This window comes from Eretmochelys imbricata, chromosome 9 (genome assembly GCF_965152235.1).
Source record: "Eretmochelys imbricata isolate rEreImb1 chromosome 9, rEreImb1.hap1, whole genome shotgun sequence".
Taxonomy (NCBI): Eukaryota; Metazoa; Chordata; order Testudines; family Cheloniidae; genus Eretmochelys; species Eretmochelys imbricata.
In genome coordinates this window covers 71,763,134-71,776,827 of record NC_135580.1, presented here as the reverse complement: position 1 = coordinate 71,776,827, position 13,694 = coordinate 71,763,134, and positions in this window count along the sequence as shown.

Genomic DNA, 13,694 nt, shown 5'->3' with positions numbered 1-13,694 from the left:
TACATTGCCTCTTCTTTTGGTGGATAGGAATACATATTTCATAAGTTTTCACTTTCCTTAAACCTTTGTAAACTTACTAGGTTTAATGTCTCAGGTCTCTTGTCTTTACTCAACGTAGGGCTTATATGTGAATCATTTTTTCTTGACATTTATTATTAATTACTAATTGCGGTGTGTTAATACCCAAGGACCCAATCAGGGGCCAGAGCTGTAGACTACAGAGCACAAGCAAACAGTAAATTGATTATCTGTATTTTATATGATACCATTGTATTACTATAGTTATATCTTTAATAGCTTTTGAAACTTTTTATTATTTTCAAAAGTATTTCCCATACTTTCCAACACCCTACCACAGCCAAATTCTGCCCTCAAAAGTGTATGTGTGTGTGTGGAGCTCTCATTGCCTCAGAGATGATAGTAAGCAGGTCTGATAACTGAAAGAATCAAGAGAACACCTTTCAGAAGAACACTCTCCATTCTAAGTAAGTATACTAACACCACAGAGAGAACCTTAAATGTGAAATAAAGAAAAACAAAACATTTATCTTATAAACTATTTTGAGAAAAGGCAGCTGCTACTACTTGCAGCCATGGCTTTGAATATCAAGAAGTATCTAAATCACACAGCTGCCGAGGGTTGGAAAAGGAAAGTTGCAAACCATATAAACAGACTGATATTGCCATTTACTATTATGTCAAGAAATTACTCCAGAAACCCATGGCTTGAACAGATTCTTTTTAGCCTGTGCCCAGTAGGAGATTGTCTCATGAAAATAAGGTGATTCCAGCTAGTTATGGAGCACTTTATGAAGCACTCATGAAGGGCTTTTGCAGACCTGAAGAGCATAGCATGCCAGGAGTATCTGAATCTGTTAACAAAAAGCTTCTTGTGAATATAGAGAAGAATTGTAGGCAATTTTGCAGTAAAATATCTTGATTATACCAAATCAAACAATAAATGCTATTGCTAACAAGTATTTTGAGATGACCACGTTTAATCCTGGAAAAATCCATTTATGGATACCCTTCAGCCAATTTCTCCACAAATTCTATGATTTATGCAGTAACTGTGATTAAGTAATATGCACACTAAACCATCAACTACATTAGATTGAGTTTTTTATTCCTTTTATTTGCATTGTCCAACCAAAAAGAACTCAAGGGGTTTGTGAACTTTTTCTAAAACAAGGTTATAATTAAACTATGATAGTACTGATGCTGTCCTCTGAAATGGTTGATTAAGGATTAAATCTTGCCTAGTGTTGCATGGGTAAAGTGTGGATGATGACTCCTCCTGTGGACTTGCAGACCAGCTGGGCAGCATTCCAGCCCAGTGCCCCCTTGAGTACAAAGCTGCTGGAGAAGCCTAATTAGTTTGTTGGAGCTCCATGGCTGCAAATAGAACTCCTCTCCACTTATCACTTGCTGGCTGACCTTAGGTATATGCTGCAGCAGGCAGCACACACTGGAAGAGTTTACACTGTTTGGAGTAGCAATGGAACACATAAGAAGTTTGGAAAAGCCTGCAATAGTCAATCAACAATATCTGACTATATAAAGTAAGACTCACATCCTAGAATGCCTTGGCAAAATCAGTCCTCTGCTTGTGGTGTGAGCATCCAATAAGGAATGTGCTCCTACAATAGCCACTTCACTCCTCCCCATCCTTTGCAACGCCATTCACTCTTTGTGGCCCCGGGCTGGAGGAGTCTGGAGTTTGGGCAGATCCATCTTCACAATCCAGGGATGGAAGAGGATTTGGCCAGGGTAACACCCTCCCCTGAAATCCAGACACATTTATTGCAGTTCTTTTGTCCTTTCATTTCCTGAGAGGTATAATAGCACTTTATTATCTCAAACTCAAAATGTAACTGAATTTTGACCCAAATGCCACAAACTGTCAAGTAACAGAAATGCAAGGCTTGGCCCATTCAGTCTTTTCCCCTTGCTCACCACCAGATGCCGGCAGAGAGCACCCTCTCTTTAGGAGTCCCTGCCCACCTGAAATTCTGAAGCAGTTCTGGGTTGCTTTTTTCCCCCCGTTCACAAACCAATGTGAATAGTGAGCTGCCTACGGCTTCGGGGTTGACATCTGGGAATAAGAGCCCCAAAACCGACATAAACCACTATGAAAGCATGGCGCAATGAATGTAATTAAAGCAATACTAGTGTGCACTGCAATGATTAGGGTCATTGCCACACCTACTGTGGTCATGTGCTTGTTTTTAAATGAGAAGGATTGGTTAAAAATAACGCTGTAGATAATGACGCAAGTTTATCTTTTGAAGGTACAAGTCATTTCAATCATAGCAGAATGCATCGCCAGTACTGCAGGTACGAACATACGAAAATGCTGACTGACGGACAGGGTCGAAATGACAGTCTTACTGAATATGGGCAATGTTACAGTGCCAATGCTACTTCTTTATCATCCTCTAGGTCTTTGCATCTGAGGACGTAAAAACACTTTCAAAAGAGGAAGTACTATTATTTATAGGTAAGGCAAAGATGGGTCTAGGATTAAAGAGTGGTTGGGTTGACAATAGAACCCAGGACTCTGTTTCTTTAACCACTAGGCCATTCTGCTTCCCATTTGCACACTATTGTACCTTTGCTCACATTTTACTATTAACAAGCATTTGTCCTATATAATTATATAGTTTAAGGTGAGAAGGGACCACCAGACCATCCAGTCTGACCTCCTGTATATCACAGGCCACCAACACTACCCTGTCATCCATACAGCTGCTGCAATTAGACCAAAGTATTACATCCATTAGGAGACTGAAGTATTGTGTGCCACAGGCAGAGAACAGGAGGGAGCAAGATGCACCAATGCCTGAAGCCCCAGCAATGGCAGGGAACTGGTCTTGGAAAGTCCTGCTGGGAGCCAGGAAGCGGGAAGGCAGAAGCCCACTGCTAAAGGACCTCTCCCAGCCTAAGGGGAGGATCCACATATCCGGGATTCCAAATGATTGTGGGGGACAACTAAAGATATAACAGGAACAGGAATGAGGTCACAGGGCTAAACGAAGGGAACCTGATGGGGACATCGAGCAGAGGACCTCGGACAGCTCCCACTGCTCCTTGAAGGTGTCAAGGGAGCCAGGGAATGCCGCCCAGAGGAACTCTGCCCAGATGTGTGACTGGACTGAGGAGAGGAAATAGGCGCCACAGTCGCAGGAAACCCCATCTGCCAACCTCCTCTCCCAGGTTTTGTAGATGGCCATTTTGGTCAGGGCTAAGGGAAGGTTGACAAGGAGATCCCGCGACTTTGTGGGGTCACGGGATAGGGAGTGCATAGATTAAAAGGTGAGGGGAAAAGTGCAACCAAAAATGTAATAATGTATCTAGGAGGAGCTGGAATAGGGGCTGCAACCTGGCGCACTCCAGATATACATGCGCCAGGGTCTCCCTCACACCTCAAAAGGGGCAGGTGTCTGGGAGGGGAGTGAACCACGCCAAGTACATGAAGGAGCCGCCAGCTGATGTCCCTGGCAGGCCTCGGGACCAGGGTGGAATATAAGCTGGCCCACCAGGGCTCCTCACCCTCGAGAGATCGCAGGAGGTCCCGACACTTCGTGTCAGGGCAGGACACGAGGGTGAGGACATGAAGAGTGTGGAGCACGAGTATGTACAGATTGTTTCTTGGCACAGTATGAAACCGAACTGGCTGCAATTTGTGCAGCCAGCTCATGGTAAAGGGGTGTGATGGCTGGGTAGGTCCACAGGGCAGGGGCATCTTGGAAAGTGACCCAACCTCCACACAGGAGAGGAAGGAGAACCCTGTCCATCTGATCTGTGGGGAAATTGCTTCCCAACTCTACATAAGGCAATTATGGTTAGACTCTGAGCATATGAACAATAACCAGCCAGACAAGTACCTGAGAGAGGCTTCTCAGTACCACCTCAGAGCACTAGCACCCCCCATCCAGTGTCCCATCTCTAGCTATGGCCATCTCTTGGTGTCCTTTTTAATTTTAATCAAACATTTAAGAAGCCGATTAGAAGATCAAAACCATAAAATGTAACCAGGGAAGATCATCAGAAGAAAAGAGATTGCTGTGAGATACTGACTACAAGTAGTGGTCCCCCTTAAAAAAAAGAATGGGAGCATACTATTTGATAAATCTGATTTGCAAGCCTGCAGTTTCTATAAAAAAAAACAGAGGTATAGATTTCTGTTTATATATTAGCTTGTGTCTGACAAGCCTTGCTCTTTTATGCTGAGTTTCTTTGATTGCTTCAGCTGGGTGTAAGAGAAGCTACTGAAATCACCCAGTGCTTTGCTCTGGTCCTGCTCTCAAGCTGTCAATTGAAATCATTGCAAAAGAGCAGCAATTCACTTGGAGAAGTTGTTTTCTCTGTAAGACACACACTTCTTATATAGGAACGTAAACAAGATTGTAGCATAAGCATGTAGCTAGAAGGGGAACACTAGCACTACTAGCATGTAGCTAGAAGGGGAACTACTAGCACAAACAATTATAAACAGAAAAGATATTTGTTTAAATTAATATTAAACACTGTTTCCATTTGCAGTAAAACTGGGGTAGAACAATCATTTCATAGCAGGTAAACCCCCGCCCTCCAAACACAACACAGAAGTTTTAAAGGCACTGGATAGGCTGTATACTTTCTGACTAGTCTATGGCTGAACCAAGAACAGAAGCTCTGGACTCATGTCTCAGTCCTGTGTTCTAACACTAAATCATACTTTCCTATGATTGAACATGAATTTCAGATGATCGCCTATGCATTTCAAATACGTATATTTTTTAAAACAAACAAACCCTGGTTTGGGATTATTACTACTTAATGTGGGAGATGTTCAAGGGTCCCTCTCTTGTATACTTCACTTGATATTATCTTACCCTGCACAGTTTAGGCTCTGTAGAAGAAATGCTGCATTCAGGGAAAGGTTTTGATTATGCTCCAGCGTAATCTCTATTGGTTGATGTTCCTAAGCCCTTGTTATTTGTAATAACCCTTCCCTCACACACACACCAAATCTGCTGCTTCTAACTAATATGCTACTGCTGCTAATGAATAGTCACCCTGAAAGATGAAACAAGAATACTGGGTCTTCATATGCAATCCTCATTCCAACCTAAAACGAAAAGCTATTGCTGGGGAAAAAATAAAATTGACAAGTCTATGGTATCAAATTTTTGAGAAAAAAAAAAAAAAGGAAGGTTGAGAGACATATACTCAGAATGACAGATGACCATAATAAGAATCCTTTTTTGGTGTGGCAGATCAGATGTAAAAAAGGAAATATGGCTGGCTGGCATTAGAAGAATGTATATTATGCTGAAAATGTCTTTAGGCATTTGGCCTAAATGAATCCATGTGACAGTGGCCCCTGTATAATCCGTCTAGTTCAATGAAGCCGACAGTGTATAGCCATTTACTAATGCAGGTTTAAAGGGCCAGGACAAAGGTGACTGGCCTAATGGTGTCTGCTGGACCTGGATCAAAAGCAAGAGTTGGGACTAGTTGGGTACTGCACACATATCTCCCCTTAATACACCATCACCTTTGCAGGCAAGCATCCCAAGAAGCACAATAAATACCAGGAAGAAGAATATGCACCCTATTTTGAATTAGGCATGCACCATTTTTCTTTCAAATTCACCATTTTTCTCTTCACGCAGGCAACAGATGTAGCTTGTACTCCATGCGGCACAATTATCCCAGGGCACCATGGTCTTACCCGGACATACCTCTAGTGGTACCACAAGTGCTGCCAGGTGCACCACACATATCCATACACACTCCCAAAACACACCTTTTACTGCCTTATGCATAGCATCCAAATCATCACTGCCCGCTGTGTTGGTGAAGCACCTATAATTTTTCCCTCAGGCTATGTCTACAAAGCCTGTGGAAGGGAGCCTCCCAGCCTGGGTTGACAGACTTGGGCTAGTGGGGCTCATACAATCTCTCTCGAAATAACTGTGTAGCCAGTGTTTTGAAGTTGCAGGTCAGGCTCTGAAGCCCATCCCCACCATAGAACAAACTATAACTGTTGATCTAGGTGTACCAGTAACAAAGGCATGTTGAGATTTCATATGCAGGAAAGGAAAAAAAAAAAAGAGTAATTGATAAATTTCTGAATCAGCACCACTTTAATTTCCCAACAATAGCTGACATGGCTGAATTAGTGATATGATCTTTATTCAAAGATCACTCTTGCAACTTACAAAGTGATTAAATTGTGTGGTCATTTATTATTCCTGTAATCCCATTAAGTTTTTACTGAAATCCTTAAAAAAACAAAACAAAACACCTTTTACTGCCTCAAGTATAGCCATTTTATTTCTCATAATAATCATATTGATTTTACACACCATATCTAAATGCATTTTCTTTTTAAAGCATTAAATGTCATTTACAAATTGAACTAGAGTTGAGCATCTGGCAAAGCTATTCAACTCCTTCCTGTTTGGATGATGGCATTTTTCTCTAACACTACTTCCTCCTTTCCCCCACCATTGCCTTCCTTTCAAACAGCCATTGGAAAACACCAATAAACACAAAGATAATGAAACAGGATGGCACTTTAACAATCCACTGACCTCTGCATGGTTAACTTTGTACAGCTGGAATGTGGTCAGAATGCAAAAAGTACTGATCTACTTCTGCTGGTGCTTAGATTTAGGATGAGTCAAGTTAATTAAAATCTGTCTTCCAAGAAATAAGTATTGGCCAATTCAGTAATTTGTGGGCAAGGTTTTGTACAGGCTGCAAACATGACAAGACAGCTTTGGGAAAAACTTATTTATGGCACTATAGTGCCAGAGTCCTTAACTAGGATCGGGCACACCAGTGGGGCAAGGAGCTATACAAACAGATTGCAAGCTCTTTGAGACACAGACATGTCTTCATATTTAAGGCCCAGATCCTGCAATCATATCTACATGTGTGAAAAGGTCTGTCCATGCAGGTCTGATAGCAGAATTAGGACCAAAGTGCTTATGATACTATTCTGAGACTCAGGAGATTTTTGTTCTATTCCTGGCTTTGTTATTTACTTTGCATCTCAATCCCCCATCTGTATAGTGGCAATACTACTTCCTTTCCCCAAAGAAGTGTTGTAAGGATGAATGCATTAATTTTTCTGCAGTGCTTAGAAAAGCCAGTAAGACCAAACACTTAGAGACACTCATAACTTCACTTACATCAGTAGCCCACCAAGTCAAAGAAATAAAGGCAAACCAGACTACCTCACATGAAAACTGAAAGCCAGTCAGGTCCCAATTTAAGTCCATGAGATTATTCATGCAAGTAAAATTATGTACTTACCTAAAGGTTTGCAGGATCAGGGATAAAGTCATGTATATTATGCAGTGTTACATGTGAATTCCACACTTTTCCCATTGCCATACCACTAACTGAGAATCTCAGTTGAGTACTAGGTGATCTTGCTGTCTGCTGGGTTTATTGGTGAAGTAATGAACCAAGTGTTTCCCCTCACCCCTTCTCCCACTCCCACTCCCCCCAAAGTCATTTTTCTGAATGCTCATTGAACCTGGAAAAAGTTGCAGAAGGAATCGGGTGGATCTCAAACATCTGATTACTTTAGTCTGAAGCATAGTTTTTAAATATAGAGCTCAAATTTCCAGTATAAGCACTGTTACATATTGTGGGGGGGGGGGGGGTGGGGTGGGGGGGAGAAAAGCTGCTAGTCTTATTGTACAGACCTCCATTTATGGGGACAAAAATAAAAAGGCAATTGTGTGGTGTGACTCCTTTCCCCTCACAGTTTTTGCCCAGGCAAATATTATATAAAGTAAAAACACTGTTTATGGACAATATTACTGGAGTTTTAGCAACACTGAAGTGCAGCAGCTGTGGGTTGTACCCAACTAAGTCTAAAATATGAGAGCTTTCATTTTTATTGGTGCCAAATGATGGCAGGTGGGATGAAAAACTGTTACCTTTAGATACTTAAGCACTGACAATATTTACATAATTGCTATCATTTGTAGATAAAGACTGTTGTCTGGCTATGCCGAAAGAATGACAGGAGACAGTAGACATGGGTTTAATCAGGCCGCAACTTTATTATTAGATGGATGTCTGGGACTAACCTGGCAGACAAAATATGGAGTGCAGCTGCAAAATTTATGTCCCTCCAGCAGATCTACTGCTGGGACCCTCCAACTCCAGCCATTTTTTTTTTGGTGGGGCGGGGGATGGGCTTCCACCAGCTCCCCTGCTTTCCATTCAGGTCCCTCCGGCAATTTCCTTGCCGGGATCCTACCAATTCCAGCCATTGGGGAAGCAGGGGCTTCCACCAGCTCTTTCCCCCCCCCCCTCCACTTTTCATCCAGGTCCCTCCAGCAATTCCCTTTCCAGGGACTTACCAACCACTCACCCTCGTAGGAGAGGTTAAGGTGGGTTATAATGATGAGGGGGTTGGCTCCCTGCTTCATCAATCAGAGGAGTCCCCAACTGCCCCCAACTTGCTCAATTATCAAGCACCTCTCCTTAATTCCTTTTCTAAGCCATTTTTCCATTCTTTTATTCCTTAATTTATGGAGTACCTGCACTGAACAGCCACACCCCATCCTCCCGAAATAACTCCGGTGCCCCATACAATATCCCAGGATGTGAAATTACTGTGCCCTCCAAGAGTAACAAGAATTTGGCTACTTCCCTGTTCACATACTTCCTGGTTTTGTCCACCCTGGCAGGGTTCATGTCTCCCTACCAGACCCTGCGCTGAAGCATATCTGACCAGACAATGTTAACGCCTGGAAAAACTGCCAGGATCTGCATCAGGTCCCTCCTAGTTCGAAGCATTAATCCCCCCCCTTTAAGTGTTCCCAGATCATTTTCTGCCAGGCGTATCACCAATATATCTGGTGGCCGCTGATGCGCCCGCACAGCATGCAACAGTGGTATCAGTTGATCCCATAACATGCCCCTCTGTGCGTGCCAACTGAGTAATTCTTTACCACCAAATCCCAGCTGGGAGCCCTCTGGCAACCTGGATGCATGCCTATGCACCCAAAACACAATAATGTGCCCACAGATCCACACCTTCGTGTGTATAGCCTGGCTGTCCCATATCTGAAATGATAACACAACCTATTAATGTTAATTTTCGACCTGCGGTCTTGCATAAGTTCAAGACTGCCAGTGCCCGATTGCCTGAATAGCCTCTGCTTCCATACCTATCTACACTGCTGCCATAGCCACTGCTATTCTGAATGAGTGCAAACCAAATTCATGGGCTGGCAGCCCCAACCTCATTAGCTCCCATCTCAACATGGTAATCCATTGATATGCCATGAGGGGATTCCCATCTCCATGTACAAAAAGGGGGCTCTCTCCCTTCCACCGTATTGCCATGTCGGCCCTCAAAGCCCGAACGAGGCAGACCCCAGGCTCACCACACTCCCATAGCGTAACAAATGCACCCTGACCAACTTGATCAGTCTTTGACCTTCACAAGTGTAATACCACTGCATGCTTGTGCCAGTTTACATCACGAAATTCCAAAGCCTTTCCTGTAGAATCCCTGATGGACCCAGGCACTAGCTCACTGATCCTGAAAGCACCAAAAATTGCTGTCAAGAATACTGCCCTGAATAGGGACCTCCTGTGCACTATTACATATGACACCAAGGATGTGAAGGAGGCCCCTGAGCGTGGAAACCCTGATGGGACAACAGGAATCCTCCCTGGGTCCACCGCTACGTGACCATGCCGCCAAAAACCTTCGAACTAAGAAACCCCCACAAGGATCTGGGTAGCCATTTAGCCTACTGACAGATATAATGGCCAAATGACTATTCAAAATTGTGGAGGATGCCAGCTGACTGGTTGCCCATGACAGCATGTACAGCAGCACCTGTTCCTCTGTAATGGGCCACATTGCTGACTGGCCTTCCTGCTCCATAAACAGCATTTGTCTGGGTTTGTGGATGGCAATCCCCTCCTGAAATCACCTGAGTGGGATGTCCTGGATCTGCGTGACCTTTTCCGCTTTGCACAACCAGTAGTGCTGTGGAAACCACCTCATACACAATACTTTTAATTAATCATATCAGCTACATGCTAACTGGCCCCCCATCAGATGCTGCTAGCACAGTTGGGTGAGCGAGAACTGTACCTGGAGCCCCCACTTCCCCAAGTCCAATAGGCTGTCTGTGACAATCCAATGCACTTGGGTGAGCAAATGCTGCACCCGGTGCTCCCATTTCCAGCGCACTACCCCAGCCTCCCGCAAAGCCACTTGCCCTTACTGTATGGACTCTGCCGCTGGCTTGCCCTGGGGCCAACCAACTGCACTGGGTCTGCTCTGTGTGTGATTTGATTGCTTTCTGGGTTCCTGTGGTAATGAAACTAACTGGGTGAGGGGGAGTGATGGAAATTCCTCCATCCTGTTGTGTTCTGACTACCGCAGGGAAAAACTACACCATGATTTCCTAAACGTTCATGTACATTGCAACTGCTATGAGTGGGGCCCACTCCCCCCTCCTTTTCTTTCCTGTACCTATACCCCCTATAAAGAACGCTACCTCCCTTCGTGAATCTGTTCTGCTATTGCTACCCCACTCCACTGAAGCTAGAGGGAAAGGAGAATGAAATCTTCCCTTTTGTGCACCCCTTCCTTTCCCTTTTTGATTCCCCCGGAGTCATGCTGAAACTGCTTAATAGCTTTTGCCCCTTCTGCATTCTTGATTGAAACAGGGAACGGCTTGTAGCCCCTTATGCACTTCTTATTCCCCAGTGCATCCCAACCACTGCTTTCCCAGAGAGTGGGAGGTTTCCCCCCCCCTCCATTATATGGGCTATTTGAGAAATTATGCTGGTTCCAGTGCCCTCTTTGTCCCTCCTGTAGTGACTTGGAGTGTGTGGCGGGGGGAGGTTCCTGCCTTTGCCCACCTGACACTGTCTGGCTCTATGTGGGAGTGGATTGAGCACTATTTTTTGGCCCCTCCCTTCTGCCTTCCATGGGGTTTCTGCTGCCCCTTGCCACCCTGTCCCAACTAAACCCTGTTCCTATTGCCTGAATTGGGGAAGGGGCTGCTCCCCCCTTGCTGTTCCTGTTCACCATGATTCCACATGGGATCTATGGAGCAGGGAACCAGTGCCTGCTCCCCCACTGCTGTCATGTCCCAAACTACTGCCTACTTTTACGCCCTGCAGTGGGGGAAGGTGTTTCCCCACCCTATCCCCCACTGATCATCCGGATTGCTTCCATGCGGGGTTTCTATGGAGCAGGGAACCTTTGCCCACTCTCCCCTGCCACCGTGCGCAATTCCTGCCTATTTTTACGTTCTGAAATGGGAAGGGGTTCCTCCACCCCCCACTATCCCCGCTCAACATTTGACTGCACATGGTCCTGCAGCAAGCCATGCACCGGAGACTGCTGCCCAGCCTGTTACGAGTGAATGAGGGTGGCCAGGCCCAGGCTGACCCCACTGAAGTGCATCCAATGAAGCTCACAAAAGCTTATGCTCAAATAAATTGGTTAGTCTCTAAGGTGCCACAAGTCCTCCTTTTCTTTTGTAGGTGGTGAGTCATCCAGCACACTGACTGCTCTTCCAGCAGTTTTATGTCTCCTCTCCTCTGCCAAGCCAGAAAGCATTGACCTCTTCTCCCCGCCAGCCAGCCAGCGAAACCCCTCTCTGGCTTAAAGTGCAGGGCAGTGATTGACATAAGCAGCGCTATTTTGCTACTGTGACAGATGCCCTTATTTCCTCATAGTGACACCTTAACAACTGACCCCAGAGGGCAAAGACCTATTTCCACTCTTCTAAAGCTGCTAATCTGAGTCAGACTTGAAAGGAAAGAACCAGGTATACTCCATGCTGACAGACCCCTGTGCATAGCACAGTCATTTTAATTCTACTTTGGTAGAGGAACAAATTCAATAAAACTTAAAGAAACAACTGGGTTTCTAGAGATTTGTACGTTTTTTGTTTTAATTCACATGAATCATTGTGGCATTTCTTTAGCATTACAAGTAGCTCCTAAACTAAGTACCTCACTAATCAAACCAGTCTTGGGACTATTTAACTGAGCTGTGATCTACCACACACCATGCATTATGCATATTTTGCTTAGCTACATTGTAATCACAGACATGTCTCTTATGAGCCATAGAGTGGGGATGCCTTTTCTTGCCATTGCTGCTATTTTGAATATCTATCTTTGTCTTTTTCAACTGGAGCATTTCCACAAAAAAAGGTTTATTTTAGGCTGGTTGGTTGATTGATTAGATTATTTGGTGAAGTTTGGAACAACCAGTCCCTTTGTTTCTTTGACAGGTTTCAGAGTAGCAGCGATGTTTGTCTGTATCTGCAAAAAGAATAGGAGTACTTGTGGCACCTTAGAGACTAACATTTATTTGAGCATAAACTTTTGTGGGCTAAAACCCACTTCATTGGATGCATGCAGTGGAAGATACAGTAGGAAGATATATATACACACACAGAGAACATGAAACATGAGATAATGGGTGTTTCTTTGGTTTGCTGCAGACTCTGCTATTTGTCTGCTAAAATAAATCCAGAAATGTGTTTGGAAATCAAATTGCCAAGAGGATAAAGGATAGCTACTGGAAAAGAGGTCACTGAATAGCTCTGCTATTTTTTGTTTTCTAATGTATGTGTTACTCAGTTTGCCAACTCTGATTTACAGTATTTTTAAAAAGATACCAAGGGTCAAGAGAATTTGTAAAGCTAGGCTTGAGTTTCAGCCACCAACTCAATATTTGACACAAAGCCAACATACTGCATGCGCACACAGAACAGGCAAATCATATAGAAGACAGTGGTGAATTTTCTTGCATTTATCCTAAAGGTTACTTGTGGGACTACAAACTGGTCAACAGGGTTGCACAAAGGTTTGGGGCGGGGGGGGACGGGGCAGGGCAAACTTTGAAAATGAGCCCCACCCCATCCTTTTACAAAAACCAACGTGCAAAAACAGAGGGAGTGGGCACTGTTTGAGAATGCTGTCTGCACTCTCCCCAGAATGGTGACTCCTGTCCTTGGAGCAACCATGTCAAACCTGAGTGGTGTATGGTTGCCAAGTGTCCAGTTTTCAACTGAAACATCTGTTCGAAAAGGGAACCTGGTGGCTCCAGTCAGCACCGCTGACCGGCTGTTAAAAGTCCGGTCAGCAGTGCAGCAGGGCTAAGGCAGGCTCCCTGCCTGCCATGGCTCTGCACAGCTGTCAGAAGCAGCGGCTTGTACCCCCTCCAGCTCCGATGCGGAGGGTGCAGCCAGGGGCTCCACATGCTGCCCCCGCCACAGGCACCGGCTCTGCAGTTCCCATTGGCTGGGAACCATGGCCAATGGGCACTGATGGGGCAGCGTGCAGAGCCGCCTGTCCACTACTCTGCGTAGGAGCCAGAGGGGGGACATGCCGCTGCTTCCGGGAGCTGCTTGAGATAAGTACCACCCAGAGAATGCACCCATGACCCCCTCCTGTGCCTGAACCCCCTTCCCCATCCCTGATTGCCCTTCTGCCCTCCAAATCCCTCAATCCTAGCCCAGAGTCCCTTCATGCACCCCAAAGGCCTCATGCCCAGCCACACCCCAGAGCCCACCCCCTCCCAAGACCAGAGCCCCATACCCTTCATCCCTGGCCCCATACCAGAGCCCACACCGCCAGCCAGAGCCCTCACCCCCTCCCGCACCCCAACCCCCTGAGCCAGCTCGGTT